Source organism: Dendrobates tinctorius, unplaced genomic scaffold (genome assembly GCF_039654945.1).
Source record: "Dendrobates tinctorius isolate UK_male_01 unplaced genomic scaffold, ASM3965494v1 ptg000025l, whole genome shotgun sequence".
NCBI classification, from domain to species: domain Eukaryota; kingdom Metazoa; phylum Chordata; class Amphibia; order Anura; family Dendrobatidae; genus Dendrobates; species Dendrobates tinctorius.
Genome location: NW_027361693.1, coordinates 14,878,446 through 14,895,451, shown reverse-complemented (window position 1 = coordinate 14,895,451; position 17,006 = coordinate 14,878,446). Strand labels below are relative to the sequence as shown.

The window sequence follows — 17,006 nt, the reverse complement described above, 5'->3', positions numbered from 1 at the left end:
TGCTAGGTGTCAAGTTCCCGACACTGCACAGGGGGAATCTCAAGCCATGTCCTCTGTGGTCTCTCATTCTTCTGCAGCTCCAGAGGTTCCTGCTCAGCAGAGACGTTGGTCCCAGCATCTTGCTCAGGCTAATGGTATGTGTATGGCTGCTGCTACTGCCCCAGGTTCAGCTATAGCTTCCAGAATTAGCCAGTGGCGAGCAGATGCTCCTGGAACTAAGTCCTGCTTTTCCTCATCTGAGCAAACCCGGGAGATGACCGCTCATTAATGGTCAGAGGTCACATGCTCAGGTCCTCAAGCAGCTCAGATTGGACCATCAGGAAGGTCCTGGAAGGCTGCGGTTATAAAAGGACCACATGGCCGCATGGTATTATAGACATTGTGGAGTGAGTGTTGTATGCACGTATGTATGTCTCTGGTGACTGACTCATTAAGAAACCCCTACCCTTGGTACGCATGTGTTGATCAGCCTTGCCAGGTAGTGCCTTGGCTGCAGGAGGCAGGGTCAGGGCCTAGCTTCAGCACCAAGTAGTGGCTTTGCTTGTACGAAATTGTACACTTGGGCTGCACTCCACAGTAGCCAGCATCTATTAGTGGCATTTGCAGTTGCGACGCCGAGCACCTAGTGGGTCTAGATAGGCTCTTACCCTGCGTTCTTGGAGCAGAGTCTTTTGACCGTAAGCTAGCGTAGACTTAGCTGTGCCCTGTTACAGTTAACAGGGTACGGCATTTGTGTTGCGTGGTACTGTGGCTCTGTGACGCAACAGAGTCCATCGCTACTACATATGGGGTGGTGTTTAACCCACGTGTGTCCAGTGCGATACCACCATTTTGTGTATGCCATTACTGAGCAGCAGTTAACATCTCTGCACTGTGGACCCCGAGCTGCAAACGCTCCTTATTACCATCTCTTTTTTATTTGGTGCGTTCTGCCAGCCCTAACACTGGGAGAGTCAATCATTGGATGCCTCCCTCTGTTTGGTGCGAGCTCTGGCGATGAGCCCACACTTTTTCTGGCACATGACAGCTGGTCTGATCAGCTGGCATGTGCCCCTAACAGCTGCGGGTGGAATCATGATCTACCCGTGGCTGTTACCATGTTAAAGGACACTATTAAACTCTAACAGCCACATTTAACATGCACAAGCAGGAAGCGCATCATTGACTCCTCCCATCGGTGCCCATGTCACATGACCTCAGGTCACCGATGGGTTGGCATGACAATGCGGGGTCAGCAGGAGACCCCAGTTGTTATAGTCGTATAGCTATGAGCACTGCCCAGCGGTCGGTGCTCATAGCAAGTGAACATCATATAGCACAAGCGATCAGATGATCCCAGTTTCTAATCTCCCATGGAGACTATGGAGACTATTGAAGCAAGTAAAAGTAAAAAAAAAGTTTTTAATATATTATAACATTAAAAAATATAAAAGTTCAAATCATCCCCCTTTGCCTCATTCAAAGTAAAACAATAAAAATAATCAAATGTACACGTATTTGGTATTGCCACTTTCAGAATTACCCGATCTATCAATATATAAAAAGAATTAATCCAATCGGTAAATGGCGTAGCAAGAAAAAAAATCAAAACGCCAGAATTACGCTTTTTTGGTCACTGCAACATTACAATAAAATGCATTAATATGCACTTTAAAGATCGTATGCACACCAAAATGGTATCAATATAAGGCTGGAGTCACACTGGCCGGCACCTTTCCTGACCTGAGCATGAGCATCACGCTGATGGATTACTATGCAGCTTTCAAACTCAGGTCAGGACAGCAGACAGTCAGTGCGAATTTTACAATGTGATTCTCGGACAAAAACTATGCCAGTGTGTCTCTGCCCTAAATGTCAGATCAGCGTGCAAAAAATGAACCCACACCTGGCCTCAGATCCCGAAAAATGGAGATGCTATGGGTCTTGGAAAATGTCATCTTTTTAGTTGCAAACTTGAAATTTTTTTTCACCACTTTAATAAAAAAGAATCTAGGCATGTTTAGTTTCTGTGAAATCGTTATGACTTGGAGAATCATATTGGCCAGTCAGTTTCAGCATTTAGCGTCCATGGTAAAAAAAAATCCAAAAATCATTGTAGAATTGCACATTTCTTTAGCAATTTTACGGCATTTGTAATTTTTTTCTCATCTTCCAGTACATTATATGGTAAAATCAATGGTTCCATTCAAAAGTACAACTCGTCCCGCAAAAAACAAGCCCTCACATGGCCATATTGATACAAAAATAAAAAGTTATGGCCATAGGAAGAATGGGAGCAAAAAATGGAAACGCAAAAATGAAAATTCCCAGGTCCTTAAAATCCCAGGTCCTTAAGGGCTACGACATACAGTATTCAAAGTTGTGTGATGGTATATGCCATTTTGATGCCTCCTTCTGATGGTATCCAAAAGCCAACCATCACTTCTGTCTTTTATGTAAAAAAACAAACAAACCCAAACAAAGAAACAACCAAAAAAAACACGTCATATTGTGTTTGAGACTCATATTTGTTAAGGCATTTATATTATGGAATCTGTATGTATGTAAATTGTTGAATAATGTCTTTAACTTTGTACAGGCATAATGTAACTAAATTACAAATGGCATAAAGGGGTAATATTATAGTAGAACTACAGTTAATAGCACTCTTCAGTACCTGAGATAGCATCTACAAAGATCATCTAACAATTTCTTTGCATAGACCATGCATGCACAAAATTCCCATGGGATCAGTTATAGATCAAATGATGTATGTCCCATTATATTCATCAATAAAATCAATCCATGTGAAAAGCATTTAAGTGAGTTGTGAGCTGTTTCAGATGTAAAGCTATATGGCTCTTAGTATTTTCATCAATGTAATTTGCTTTTTATCTGACTCACTGTAGGCACTTTGCATGTGAAGAGTTTAAAACTGGTCCATGGTGCCGAAGTCTTCAAGCAGGGCACATTCATTTTATACAAGTTGATGCAAATTTTAATTGCACGTTCTTGCTTTATGGCTGGTTCATGTAACCCTTTCACATACCAACCTTTTTTCACCTTCATGACCAAGCCAATTTTTTCAATTTCGAGGACAGTCACTTTATGAGGATGGAACACTTCAACATATCTTAGTGATTCTGAGATATGTTTTTAAATGACACATTATACTTCATGTTATAGGTACATTTTGATCGATATAATTTGGATTTATTTATGAAAATATTGAAAATTTGACAAAAAAAAGAAAATTTAGCAATTTTTCAACTTTGATTTTTTTATGCTCTTAAACCAGATAGTTATATCACACAAAATAGTTAACAAATATAATTTACCACATTTACTTCATATCAGCATAATTTTTTTAACATTATGAATTTTTTTTCTAGTAGGAAGTTAGAAGGGTTAAACGGTTATCAGCAATATCTCATCTCTCACGGCAGTGCAAAATTGGCTGGTTTAGATAGCGGACATAATGTCGCATTTGCAGAGCTTGTGATGTGCCTAAATAGTTGAAACACCCCACAGGGGAATCCTTTTTGGAAACTACTTCCTTCAAGGAATTTATCTATAGGTGTGGTGAGTAACTTTAACCCACAGGTGCTTCACAGACTTTTATAACATTGAGCCATTAAAAATAATAATAATAATCTTGTTTTAGCTCCAATTTTTTTTCTTTTCACAAGGGTGACAGGAGAAAATGGACAGCAAATTTTGTTGTGTGATTTCTCCTGTGTATACCGATATCCCATATGTGGTCAAAAACTACTGTTTGAACACAAACCAGGGTTCGGAAGGAAAGGATCTCTGTTCGAATTCAGGAGTGCAATTTTGGTTGAAAAATAGATTTTGGATGCTATGTCACATTTGAAGAGCCCTTGACATGTCAAAACAGCAGAAATCTCCACAAATTACCCAGTTTTAGAAACTACACTTCTTGAGGAGTTCATTTAGGGTTGTAGTGAGCATTTCTAACCTTCAGGCAATTTATAGAATTGTATAACATTGGTCTGACTCATTAGGAAGTTACTATATTTCACTAAAATGTTGCTTTGGCCCCAAGCAAGTTTTCAATTTTCAAAAGGGCTAATAGGAGAAAATGGACCATACAATTAATGTGGCAATAAATTCTTTATAAGGCACAGTGAAAAGCTCAGAAGAAAAGAAGCATCATATTGGAGGTCAAATTTTGCTGAAATGGTTCAAGGGTGCCATGTCACATTGCCAGAGCCGCTGAGGTGCCAGTACAGCAGAACACCTCCATAAGTGGCACCATTTTATAAACTAAATCTATTAATGAATTCATCTGGGGGTGCAGTGATCATATTGACACCATAGGTTTGTAACAGAATTTTTTGCCATTGGTCAGTGAAGAAAGAACAATTTGATTTTTAAAACAAAAATTTAGTTTTAGCCCTAGTTTTTACATTTTCAAATGATAAAGTTGGTAAAAAAAATGCACCAAAATTTGTGGCAATACATTACTGGCTAGACTCGGAAGGAACAGAGAGCTGTTTGACTCTCGGAGAAAAAATTAACTTACAATTACTTACTAAGTGACACAAAAGCAGAATATTTTAAGCAGGACAAGATGACAATTGATTTTGATTGCGTTTTATTGGACTGTGCGTTCAGCAGTCTGATGAAAAAGCAGTTTTAGACATGTTTTTTATTTTTTTTCACAGTGTTCACCAAAGAGGTTAACTATTGTAACAGTTTTATAGGTCGGGCAGTTCTAGATGTAGCAATACCAAATAAGTATACTTTTTAGTTGTTTTTACATTAATATAGCTATTTATTGCGTTAATGTTTTTTTTTCTTTTTTAAATTTATTTTAGTGATATTTTTCAAAAACATATGTTTATAAATTATTATTTTTTTTACTTAGTCCCTCTATGGTACTTTAATTTTTTCAGTCTGATGACTGATGTAATACATTGCAATGTATTAGGTCATGTTTAGTATTTGGTCAGTATTTTACATGAGTATTTGTAAGCCAAAACCAGGAGTGGAACAGTCAGAGGAAAAGTATAATAGATATATGTGCATCACTTCTACATTTTTTACCCACTACTGATTTTGGCTTACAAATACTGATGTACAATATTAAACAAATACTGTATACAGTATGTGAATGTGGCCTTACACTGACAGATCACCTTTTAAACCGTGCTTCTTGCATGGTCTAACAAACTTGCCGTAGCTGGCTAACCCGGGGACGTCATTACAGCATTGGGTTGCTATGACAGCAATCAGCCCCTCGCTATGTCAGAGCCCTCTCCCTCTTCTTGCCACCTAATTGCTGCGATTGATATAGATTGCAACTTTTAGTGGGTTAAAAAGTGGGAGCTGGGTGGGTACCACTCCTGGCAGTGACAGCCGGGTCTCCGCTATAGCTTAAGCTAAGCTCCTGGTGGCAATTTCATGGGCACAGCTTCTGTGCTGCGCACTATCACCATGACATACCCATACGTCAAAGGTTGGAAACACCTACCCTACCATGTTGTATGGAAATGTCAAAAGACTTGAAGGAGTTAAATTATGCAAAATATAACTTTCATACAAATCATTACATATATGGGCAGCACAATCTTCTAACACAAAATAACCTATTGTTAGCTGACTTATCACATCAGAACATATATGAATATTATCCGGAAGGTGTCAGCACAGTTGTCCCATTTTAATTCCAGCTAGAGCTCACAATGATGTACAGCTGATCTTTTAAAGGCATCTGCTAGGACCAATGTGAGCTTAGATTCCAGCAGCTTAAACGTTGAAAGAGGGAGAGCATTTTCTCTGTCACCCCATTCTCCCATAGCGTAGTCATAGGGTGTTGCTAGAGCAATCAGATTATATTAGCATTTAGTTCTACCTTGTTCAAAGGATGCTTAGATCTTTCCAGAATCAATGTTTAAAAGGCGGTCAGTATAACATTGACAAAGTGACATAATACACTGCACTGCACATGTAGTGCAATGTACAGGGTGGGCCATTTTTATGGATACACCTAAATAAAATGGGAATTGTTGGTGATATCAACTTCCTGTTTGTGGCACATTAGTGTATTGGAGGGGGAAACTTTTCAAGATGGGTGGTGACCATGGCGGCCATTTTGAAGTTGGCCATTTTGGATGCAACTTTTTTGTCCAATGGGAAGAGGGTCAAGTGACACATCAAACTTATTGAGAATTTCACAAGAAAAATGATGGTGTGCTTTGTTTTAACATAACTTTATTCTTTCATGAGTTATTTACAAGTTTATGACCACTTATAAAATGTGGTCAAAGTGCTGCCCATTGCGTTGGATTGGCAATGCAACCCTCTTGTCCCACTCTTGACACACGGATAGCAACACTGCAGAAGAAATGCTAGTCTAAGGGGGACAGATTCCTTGTGGAATTCTCGGACCTGACACCCATAATGTGGTGGTGCACCATCTTGCTGGGAAAAACTCAGGGAACGTGCCATCTTCAGTGCATAAAGAGGGCAACACATTATCACGTAGCAATTTCAGATATCCAGTGGCATTGAGGTTTCTATTGATGAAGAATAGCCCCACTGTCTTTTTACCCCATATACAACACCATACCATCAATTATGGGTGTCAGATCCGAGCATTCCTACATGAACACTTTCCTGGAAAGTGGATTGGTCATCATGGGCCAGTTGAATGGCCACCAAGGTCTCCCGATCTGACCCCCTTAGACTTTTATCTTTGGGGTCATCTGAAGGCAGTTGACTATGCTGTGAACATGTGCAGCATCTGAAACAATGGATACTGGAAGCCTATGCTAGCATTTCTTCTGCGGTGATGCTGTCAGTGTGTCAAGAGTGGGAGAAGAGGGTTGCATTGACAATCCAACACAATGGGCAGCACTTTTAACACATTTTATAAGTGGTCATAAACTTGTAAGTAACTCATGAAAGAATAAAGTTATGTTAAAACCAAGCAGACCATTGTTTTTCTTGTGAAATTCTCGATAAGTTTGATGTGTTACATGACCCTCTTCCTATTGAAAAAAATAAAGTTGGATCCAATATGGCCAACTTCAAAATGGCCGCCATGGTCACCACCCATCTTGAAGAGTTTAACCCCTCCCATATAGTAATGTGCCACAAACAAGAAGTTTATATCACCAATAGAGTTGAGCGATACCGTCCGATACTTCAAAGTATCGTATCGGATGGTATCGGCCGATCTTTAAAAAAAGTATCGGTATCGCCGATTCCGATACCGGAAGTCCCATTCAAGTCTATGGGACTTCCGGTATCGGAATAAGAAAAACCCTTTCCTGCCCTTGTACAGCCTCTCTGGGGTCTGTACGGGCCTTTCGGGGGGCTGTGCCGGCCTGCCAGGGGGTCTGTGCAGGCTCCGGTGGTCTGTGCCGGCCTGCCGGGGGGCTGTGCAGGCTCCGGGGGGCTGTGCCGGCCTGCCGGGGGGCTGTGCAGGCTCCGGGGGGGGCTGTGCCGGCCTGCCGGGGGGCTGTGCCGGCCTGCCGGGGGGCTGTGCCGGCCTGCCGGGGGGCTGTGCAGGCTTCGGGGGTCTGTGCAGGCATCGTCCGATGGGACTACAAGTCCCATCGGGCGATGCCTGCTACCATGACAGTGATTGACACATTAGCCAATGATGGGACAGTAGTAGTCCCATCATCCGGCTAATGTGTTAAATGTAAAAAAAAAAAAAAAAAAAAAATTACATGCTACATACATACAACATGCATACTACATACATGCTACATTCATACTACATACATGCTACATTCATACTACATAAATACTACATGCAACATACATACTACATATATACTACATACTACATATATACTACATGCATGCTACATACATACTACATGCTACATACTACATACATACTACATGCATGCTACATACATACTACATGCTACATACATACTACATATATACTACATGCATGCTACATACATACTGCATGCTACATACATACTACATATATACTACATGCATGCTACATACATACTACATGCTACATACATACCACATATATACTACATGCATGCTACATACATACTACATGCTACATACATACCACATACATACTACATGCATGCTACATGCTACATACATACTACATATATACTACATGCATGCTACATACATACTACATATATACTACATGCATGCTGCATACATACTGCATGCTACATGCATGCTACATACATACTACATACATACCACATATATACTACATACATACAATACATTCATACAATACATACATAGACATACAGTACATATAACATAGAGTAACATACTTACCAATACTTGTCACATTGTTCCCCGAAGCCATTGTCGTCTACGGAATAAATATTAACATAACAAACCACAAAAATACTCACCCACGATCCGAAGCAGTCCACGAGTGTGTCCCATGACGATCTTGGGTAGAGAACGGCAGCATCAGATGATGCTGCCGTTCTCTACGGGCTGCAGGAATCCAATGACGGAAGGTAGGTATCCTTCCGCACTGTATTCCTCCGCCACTTAAAAAAAAAAAGTCCCTAGTCTCACTTTATGCCATTGCTGTGTGGGAATTTCCCACGCAGCAATGGCATAAAGTGAGACTAGGGACTTTTTTTTTTAAGTGGCGGAGGAATACAGTGCGGAAGGATACCTACCTTCCGTCATTGGATTCCTGCAGCCCGTAGAGAACGGCAGCATCATCTGATGCTGCCGTTCTCTACCCAAGATCGTCGTGGGACACACTCGTGGACTGCTTCGGATCGTGGGTGAGTATTTTTGTGGTTTGTTATGTTAATATTTATTCCGTAGACGACAATGGCTTCGGGGAACAATGTGACAAGTATTGGTAAGTATGTTACTCTATGTTATATGTACTGTATGTCTATGTATGTATTGTATGAATGTATTGTATGTATGTAGTATATATGTGGTATGTATGTAGTATGTATGTAGTATGTATGTAGCATGCAGTATGTATGTAGCATGCATGTAGTATATATGTAGTATGTATGTAGCATGCATGTAGTATATATGTAGTATGTATGTAGCATGTATGTATGTGGTATGTATGTAGCATGTAGTATGTATGTGGTATGTATGTAGCATGTAGTATGTATGTAGCATGCATGTAGTATATATGTAGTATGTATGTAGCATGTAGTATGTATGTAGCATGCATGTAGTATGTAGCATGCATGTAGTATATATGTAGTATGTATGTAGCATGCATGTAGTATATATGTAATATGTATGTAGCATGTATGTATGTGGTATGTATGTAGCATGTAGTATGTATGTAGCATGCATGTAGTATATATGTAGTATGTAGTATGTATGTGGTATGTATGTAGCATGCAGTATGTATGTAGCATGTATGTAGTATGTATGTAGTATGTATGTAGTATGTATGTAGCATGTAGTATGTATGTAGCATGCATGTAGTATGTATGTAGTATGTATGTAGCATGCAGTATGTATGTAGCATGTAGCATGCATGTAGTATGTATGTAGTATTTTTTTTTTTTTTTTTTTTTTAACATTTAACACATTAGCCGGATGATGGAACTACTACTGTCCCATCATTGGCTAATGTGTCAATCACTGTCATGGTAGCAGGCATCGCCCGATGGGACTTGTAGTCCCATCGGACGATGCCTGCACAGACCCCCGAAGCCTGCACAGACCACCGGCAGGCCGGCACAGCCCCCCGGCAGGCCGGCACAGCCCCCCGGAGCCTGCACAGACCACCGGCAGGCCGGCACAGCCCCCCGGCAGGCCGGCACAGCCCCCCGGAGCCTGCACAGCCCCCCGGCAGGCCGGCACAGCCCCCCGGCAGGCCGGCACAGACCCCCACAGGGTGCACAGACCACCGGCAGGCCGGCACAGCCCCCCGGCAGGCCGGTACAGACCCCGGGCAGTCCACACAGCCCCCCCGGCAGGCCGGCACAGCCCCCCGGCAGGCCGGCAGAGACCCCCGGAAGGCCCGAAATGACGGCGCATCATGATGCGCACACACCGCGCATCATGATGACGTCAGTCTGTCAATCAACTTTGAACTTCCGATTCCGATGCCGAATTCCGATATTGAAAAAATATCGGAAGTCGGTATCGGAATTCCGATACAGCAAGTATCGGCCGATACCCGATACTTGCGGTATCGGAATGCTCAACACTAATCACCAACCATTCCAATTTTATTTAGGTGTATCCACATAAATGGCCCACACTGTATATTTTAATTTATCCAGGGACAACATGTGCAAGTGTCTTTGGGGATTAATAAATATAAAATAAATGTATTCAAAAACAATAGAAAATGTCCAAATTAGAAAAATGAATGTATCCTAAAAATGACACCTAATTTTGCACTGTCTATAATGACTTTTAGTATATTGTCTGCCCTATATGGTAAATGCTGTGAAACATATGAAAGACTATATGGAAATTGCTGTTTTTGTTAAAAAAGTTTGCCATAATCTTAACTTTCTTAATAAAATGAGCATGTAAATCATGCAGGAAGTTTTACACTGTAAAAAAAATACTGTATTGTGTGGATTATAAAACACACTGGATTAAAATACCCACATTTTGAGGAGAAAATAGGGATTTTTTTTAATAAAATGGTGGTGCCTCTTATTATCCATGCGTATTATTGCTTACCGAGGGTGGTGTCTGTGGTGAAGCAGGGTCCCAGGGTCACTGCTGGAGGAGGCAAGAATGGCTCGTTGCTGCAGGCCACAGGCTGGGATGAGGGGCTGTTCCGATGTACGCCACAGTGGGTGAAATAGGCTGCGGTTCTCTGTGGTGCAGGGGGCTCCAATGGCATTTTGTGAAAGTTCCCCACATATCCATTACTGCGATGCTGTGGCCTCCGGGAAAATAGCCACCGGAGCAGCGCATGCTCAGATTCAGATCTCGGCAACGATATGCAGTAAATAATACGTCACACGTCAATAAGGCCCAGGGCGCATGGATATATTGTTACTGCAAATGTCAGAAAAGGGTTAAAGAGTATATGTTGATTATTTATTCAGTCTCTTTATGCTTTCTTGTTAAAGTGAGTTTCCCAGTAAAAAAATAACTGCTTAAACCATGCACCCTTGGCATAGCTAAGCAGTTCAGTGCACATTCTAATTTTTTTCCTTCTTCTTCTGAATTCTCAAATAACTGCACTGTGAACATTGGTTTTACTGAGAGTGAGAGTCAGTCAAAGGACTGTTTTATCAGATAGCACTTGGACTTAGGGTACCGTTACACTTAGCAATGCACCAGTCATCCCGACAATGATACGACCCGGTCAGGATCGCTGGTGCATCACTAAGTGGTCACTAGTGAGTTGCCAAACAGACAGATCTCACCAGCGACATCGCAGCGGCTGGCGGTCGCTACTTACCTGTCAGACGAGGCGATGAAGACGTCCGCCCGCATCCATGCATCTCTTGTCGCCACAGCAGGAAGCCCAGCAGGAAGCAGATGACAAGAAATGGCCCAGGACGCTCTCGTGCGATCAGCGATAACCAGCGGGGGAGCCGGTTGGAGGTAAGTATCACACATGGCGATATCGCTAGCAATATCGCAGCTGCGTCACAAAACCAGTGATGTTATAGCGATATTGCTTGCGATATTGCTTAGTGTAACGGGCCCTTAATGTTATTCTATGGGGCAGTGCTGATCAGCATTTCTTTTCCCAATGCCGATTTGGCATAAGAATAAATTTGCAGCATATTGCAATTTGCAGTGCAAATCTGATGACAAATACCTATTCAAGTCACTGGGTGTGTGGAAATATTGTTCTGCACCTTCCTTCACCTGTGCTACAATTCTCTCACTCGAGAGTATTGTATCACACTAACCTGAAACTCGGATCAAACTCTGATTAGAGTTTTATCTGAGTGTCATTTACATAAAAGATCCGATTCTCTTGGAACAGAGAATGTACAGTCGTATAACCATAGCCAAAGATTAGAATTTTGGAACTTGTGCTGTCTTGCTGAAAGTAAAGCCCCCGTTACACATAGCGATATCGCTAGTAATATGGCTGTAACGTCACCGATTTTGTGACGTTATAGCGATATTGCTAGCGATATCGTCATGTCTGATACTTACCTCCGACCGGCTCCCCCGCTGCTCATCGCTGGTCGCGCGAGAACGTCCTGGATCATTTCTCGTTGGGCTCTTCCTGCTGGGCTTCCTGTGGCGCCGACGAGCGACGCGTGGATTTGGGCGGGAGGACGTCAGGATCGCCGCGTCTGACAGGTAAGTAGCGACCCCCGACCGCTGCTATGTCGCTGGTGAGATCTGCCTGTGTGGCAGCTCACTAGCGACCACTTAGCGATGCACCAGCGATCCATATCATTGTCGGGATCGCTGGTGCATCGCTAAGTGTAACGGTACCCTAAGGTAAATCTATAAAGTTAAAGTTGGCTCTGTCCCTTCCAAATAATCCTACCTCACATTTTAGAACAGTGGCAATGCTGTCTTAATGTAGAATAGTATTTGTGTTTTTAAGCAAAACACAAATGCACCAAACACTTTTTCTATTGAGCAGAGATACAGTGGAAATTGACTTATAAGTCTCCTCTGTGGTTTTCATTGTGTTGATCATAATATAATTGCAGTAATTGTGGGCTACTGAAACAATTGTCTAGCTTGAGTTTCAATAGCGAAACAATTGAAGTTTCTCTTTTAGTTTTATTTGTACACAAATATCTGGTGTACAAAACAGAAATAATAATGCTAATTAAACAATGTATCCACACCAGAACATTTTCCACTTAATTGAATATCATTAACCTTGATAATTGAGTGATTTCTGCCATACCATCTGCCAGAGTTCTTGCACTTAAATTTCAATTAGTGACTAGGAGCACAACATGATGAATTGAAACAGGGAATTCAGACAATCAGGGGCCGAGTACTTTAATATCTTTTCATGACTGAGGTCACTAATTTGCTGTGAGGCTAAAATAACATAAGCAAAGCTTCTCTTTATAGTCTTTGTGTCCTATTGTTATTGCTTTTTAGTCATGCATGTGATTATTTTCGTCTTGCTCTTGTTTGTGCAGGAAAGCACCTTAATTGCATTGGACACATTTTCACATTTTTATTTTCACTTCATCTGTGAAAGAAGACAAGGTTGTCTGTTTTTTACGTAGACAATAGCATTGCAGAAGAGAATATTCTGTTATGAAACGTGCTTAGCGTCTCACTCAAACTAAAAGCTGGCTAATGCCATACTCAGTTATTTTTGCTGACCTTGTCTTCCCAAGGGCCAAGACAAAAATAGAAGTGGCAGTGATATACTATAGAAAGGGGAAGACCTGGCTGAAAAGACTGTAGGCGGCTTCACCAGTTTTTCTTTCACATAAATTGATTAGACACAGGAGTCACTGTTTTGTTGAATTCGAGAAAATAATGGTTGTTGACGGTCAAGATTCATAGACATGATTGATCTTATAACTGTTCTTGGCAGGCATTGTGTTGTAGCTTCCTGGTACTGCTCTGTAATTCATTTTCTTTGGATTAAAAAGAAGGCTTCAATGTTTACTAAAATAATCTAAAAAGTTAAAACTGTGGCAAGTCATATTAAAGAAAAGAAGAAACGAGAGGTTAAACGCATCATACTTCGATGCTGATCTCTATATTGCTATTATTTTGGGGGGATGAGAACAAAATGTGTGATTGTTATATTTGGCTTCTGTTTGCATCTATTTTTTTAATAATAATAATAATGTTTATTTATATAGCGTCAACATATTCCGCAGCGCTTTACAGTTTTTTAACAGTTTCAAAACACAAGTCTTAAGTAACAACGTTAACAATACAGTAATTAAAGTAAAATAAGACGACACTGCTCGTGAGAGCTTACAATCTACAATGAGGTGGGGAGATACAAAGTACAGGTGTGTATTTACAATGATGGTCCAGCCATCTTGAGAAGGTGGGGGACAGACATAGTGAATGGGCTACATACTCACACTTGCACATAAAATGACTTTGATTAGTGAACGTGATAGACTGCTCTGAATAGATGTGTTTTGAGAGAGTGCCTAAAACTGTGCAAATTGTGGCTAGTCCTAATTTCTTGGGGTAGAGCATTCCAGAGGATTGGCGCAGCGCGGGAGAAGTCTTGGAGTCGGGAGTGGGAGGTGCGGATTAGTGCAGAGGTTAGTCGAAAGTCTTTTGCAGAGCGTAGCGGTCGACTAGGCCGATAGACAGAAATGCGGGAGGAGATGTAGGGGGGTGCCGCACTGTGGAGAGCTTTGTGGGTGAGAACAAGTACTTTGAATTGGACCCTATATTGAATGGGCAGTCAATCTAAGGACTGGCGAAGAGCGGATGCGTTCGAGTACCGATTAGCCATATAGATGACCCTGGCTGCTGCATTAAGTATGGACTGCAGAGGGGAAAGTCGAGTAGCGGGGAGGCCAATTAATAGAGCATTGCAGTAGTCCAGGCATGAGTGGATCAATGCGACAGTGAGGGTTTTTGTTGTTTCCATGGTGAGAAAAGGGCGAATTCTGGAGATGTTCTTTAGGTGTAGGCGGCAAGAGCAGGCAAGAGATTGTATATGGGATGTGAAGGAGAGGTTGGTGTCAAATATAACACCCAGACAGCGTGCCTGCTGCCGGGGTGTTATTATGGTGCCATCCACAGAGAGGTAAATGTCAGGTTTAGGGAGGATAGTAGATGGTGGGAGCAGAAGTTCAGTTTTTGATAGGTTAAGTTTCAGATAGAGAGCGGACATGATGTTGGAGACTGCGGACAGGCAATCACTGGCGTTCTGTAGTACAGCGGGGGTAAGGTCTGGGGAAGATGTATATAGTTGTGTATCATCAGCATAAAGATGGTACTGAAAGCCAAATCTGCCGATGGTCTGTCCAATTGGGGCCGTGTAGAGAGAGAAAAGAAGGGGGCCAAGGACTGAGCCCTGAGGTACCCCGACAGCGAGAGGAAGAAAAGATGACGTGGAGCCAGTGAACAAAACACTGAAAGAGTGGTCAGAGAGATAGGCAGAGAACCAGGAGAGAGCGATGTCCTTAATGCCTAGTGACCGGATCCTATGGAGTAGGAGATTGTGGTCATCAGTGTCAAAAGCTGCAGAAAAGTCGAGAAGAATGAGCAGAGAGTGTTCACCGTTACATTTTGCTGTCAGAAGGTCATTGGTCACTTTGATGAGTGCAGTTTCAGTCGAATGTAGGGGTCAGAAGCCAGACTGTGAAGGGTCTAGGAGGGAGTGAGTGGACAGGTAACGGGTAAGGCGGCAGTAGACTAGGCGCTCCAAGAGTTTAGAGATGAAGGGGAGATTGGAGACTGGTCTGTAGTTGTTTGTGCAGGATGGGTCGAGAGCAGGTTTTTTTTAATAATGGAGTAATGATAGTTTGTTTGAAAGAGGAAGGGAAAATGCCTGAGGAGAGGGAGAGATTAAAGATTGTAGTTAGGTGAGTTGTGATGACTGGAGAGAGAGAATGGAGGAGTTGTGAGGGAATGGGGTCGGTAGTGCATGTAGTTGGGCGAGAAGAAGAGAGGAGTCTGGAGACTTCTTCTTCTGTGATGGGATCAAATGTGGAAAGTGAGCCAGGGGAAATGCAGGTAGGGATGGGAGTCACAGCACTTGGTGGTTGGGAGCGGATTTCCTGATGGATATTATCTATTTTCTCTATAAAATGGGAGGCCAGGTCATCAGCACAAATGTCTGAGATAGGAGCTTTTTTCTCTTTTCATCTTGAGATAGAGATAAAATACTAATGCTTTGGTAATTATTTCATTTTTACAGATATGACACTGTTACATTGAAATGCTCAAAGAAAACCTTTTACCACTTTTGTCATGTTAAACTGGCTACATTATGATAGGGACTGGAGCACTGAAAAATGCAGTTTTATTTTTTTATTTCTCCACTCTGTTGCAGAGATATTGGCTCCTAAACATTAGGGTGGCTAATATGCTAATTTCCATTTCACCCAAGGAAATTGTAGTGAAACCTCCACCAGGGGGAGCTGGTGAGGGAAGAGAGGTTATACACTAAGAGCAGCAACCCTGAGCAACAGCACAGGTGCCACAGGTAACGAGAGAGAATAGTCAGACGAACCGAGTCAGAAACTAACAGGAGCAGACGTACCAGAAGGAGCAGCAATACACGTAGTCAAAATACCAAAGCCGAGAGTCAGAAAGCCAGAACATGAGCACAGGGTCCAAAACGTGAGACGAAATAAGTGGTCGGGGTACAAGCCAGGGAGTCAGATGCCAGAGAGGGAACGTAACAGCAGAAAGGAATACCAAGAGACGGGGTCAGAAATCAGTCCGGGTCATACACGTGAATATCAGTCCAAGGCAGGAGGATCACCAGGGTACAAGGGTCAGCAGCTCTAAACTGCAAGCTTGAGCTATCACTAACACTGGTCAGCAGGCTGTGAGGGATTGAAATAGCCCAGCTAGCTCCAGAACGAGGCTGAGGAGATTAACCCCCGCATGACCAGTCCGGTGTGAAGACAGCAGAAGATAAACTCCGGACTGGACCATGACAGTACCCCCCTCTCAATGGGGGGCCACTGGACCCCCAGGCTTCCCTGGATGACGAGCGTGAAAGGCCCGGACCAACCGATCCGCATGGACCGAACACGCCGGCACCCATGACCGATCCTCAGGACCGTATCCTTTCCAATGGACCAAGTACTGAAGTGAACGACGGAGCATACGAGAATCCACCACCTGTTCCACCTCGTACTCGGTCTGCCCATCTACCATAACAGGCAGCGGGTGCGAGGGAGACTCATCAGAGGAAGGCACCGATGGCTTCAGAAGCGCTTTATGGAACACATTAGGAATCCGTAATGACGGAGGCAACCGCAGGCGAAAGACCACAGGATTAATCACCTCTAAAATCTCATACAGCCAATAAACTTGGGACCCAACTTAGCAGAGGGAATTCTCAGCCTTATGTTTTTGGTGGATAACCATACCTTATCCCCCACCTGATAAGTCGGCCCCACCGAGCGTCGTTTATCTGCAAAAAACTTATA

The 17,006-nt window shown here is 42.4% G+C and overlaps 1 protein-coding gene across 1 annotated transcript in view; it reads left to right on the top strand.

The window, feature by feature from the left end:
- The window catches only part of LOC141084627 (cadherin-12-like), a 1,440,185-nt gene that overhangs the window by 211,792 nt on the left and 1,211,387 nt on the right, over positions 1–17,006 (top strand). The gene's annotated exons all lie outside the window — the stretch shown is intronic.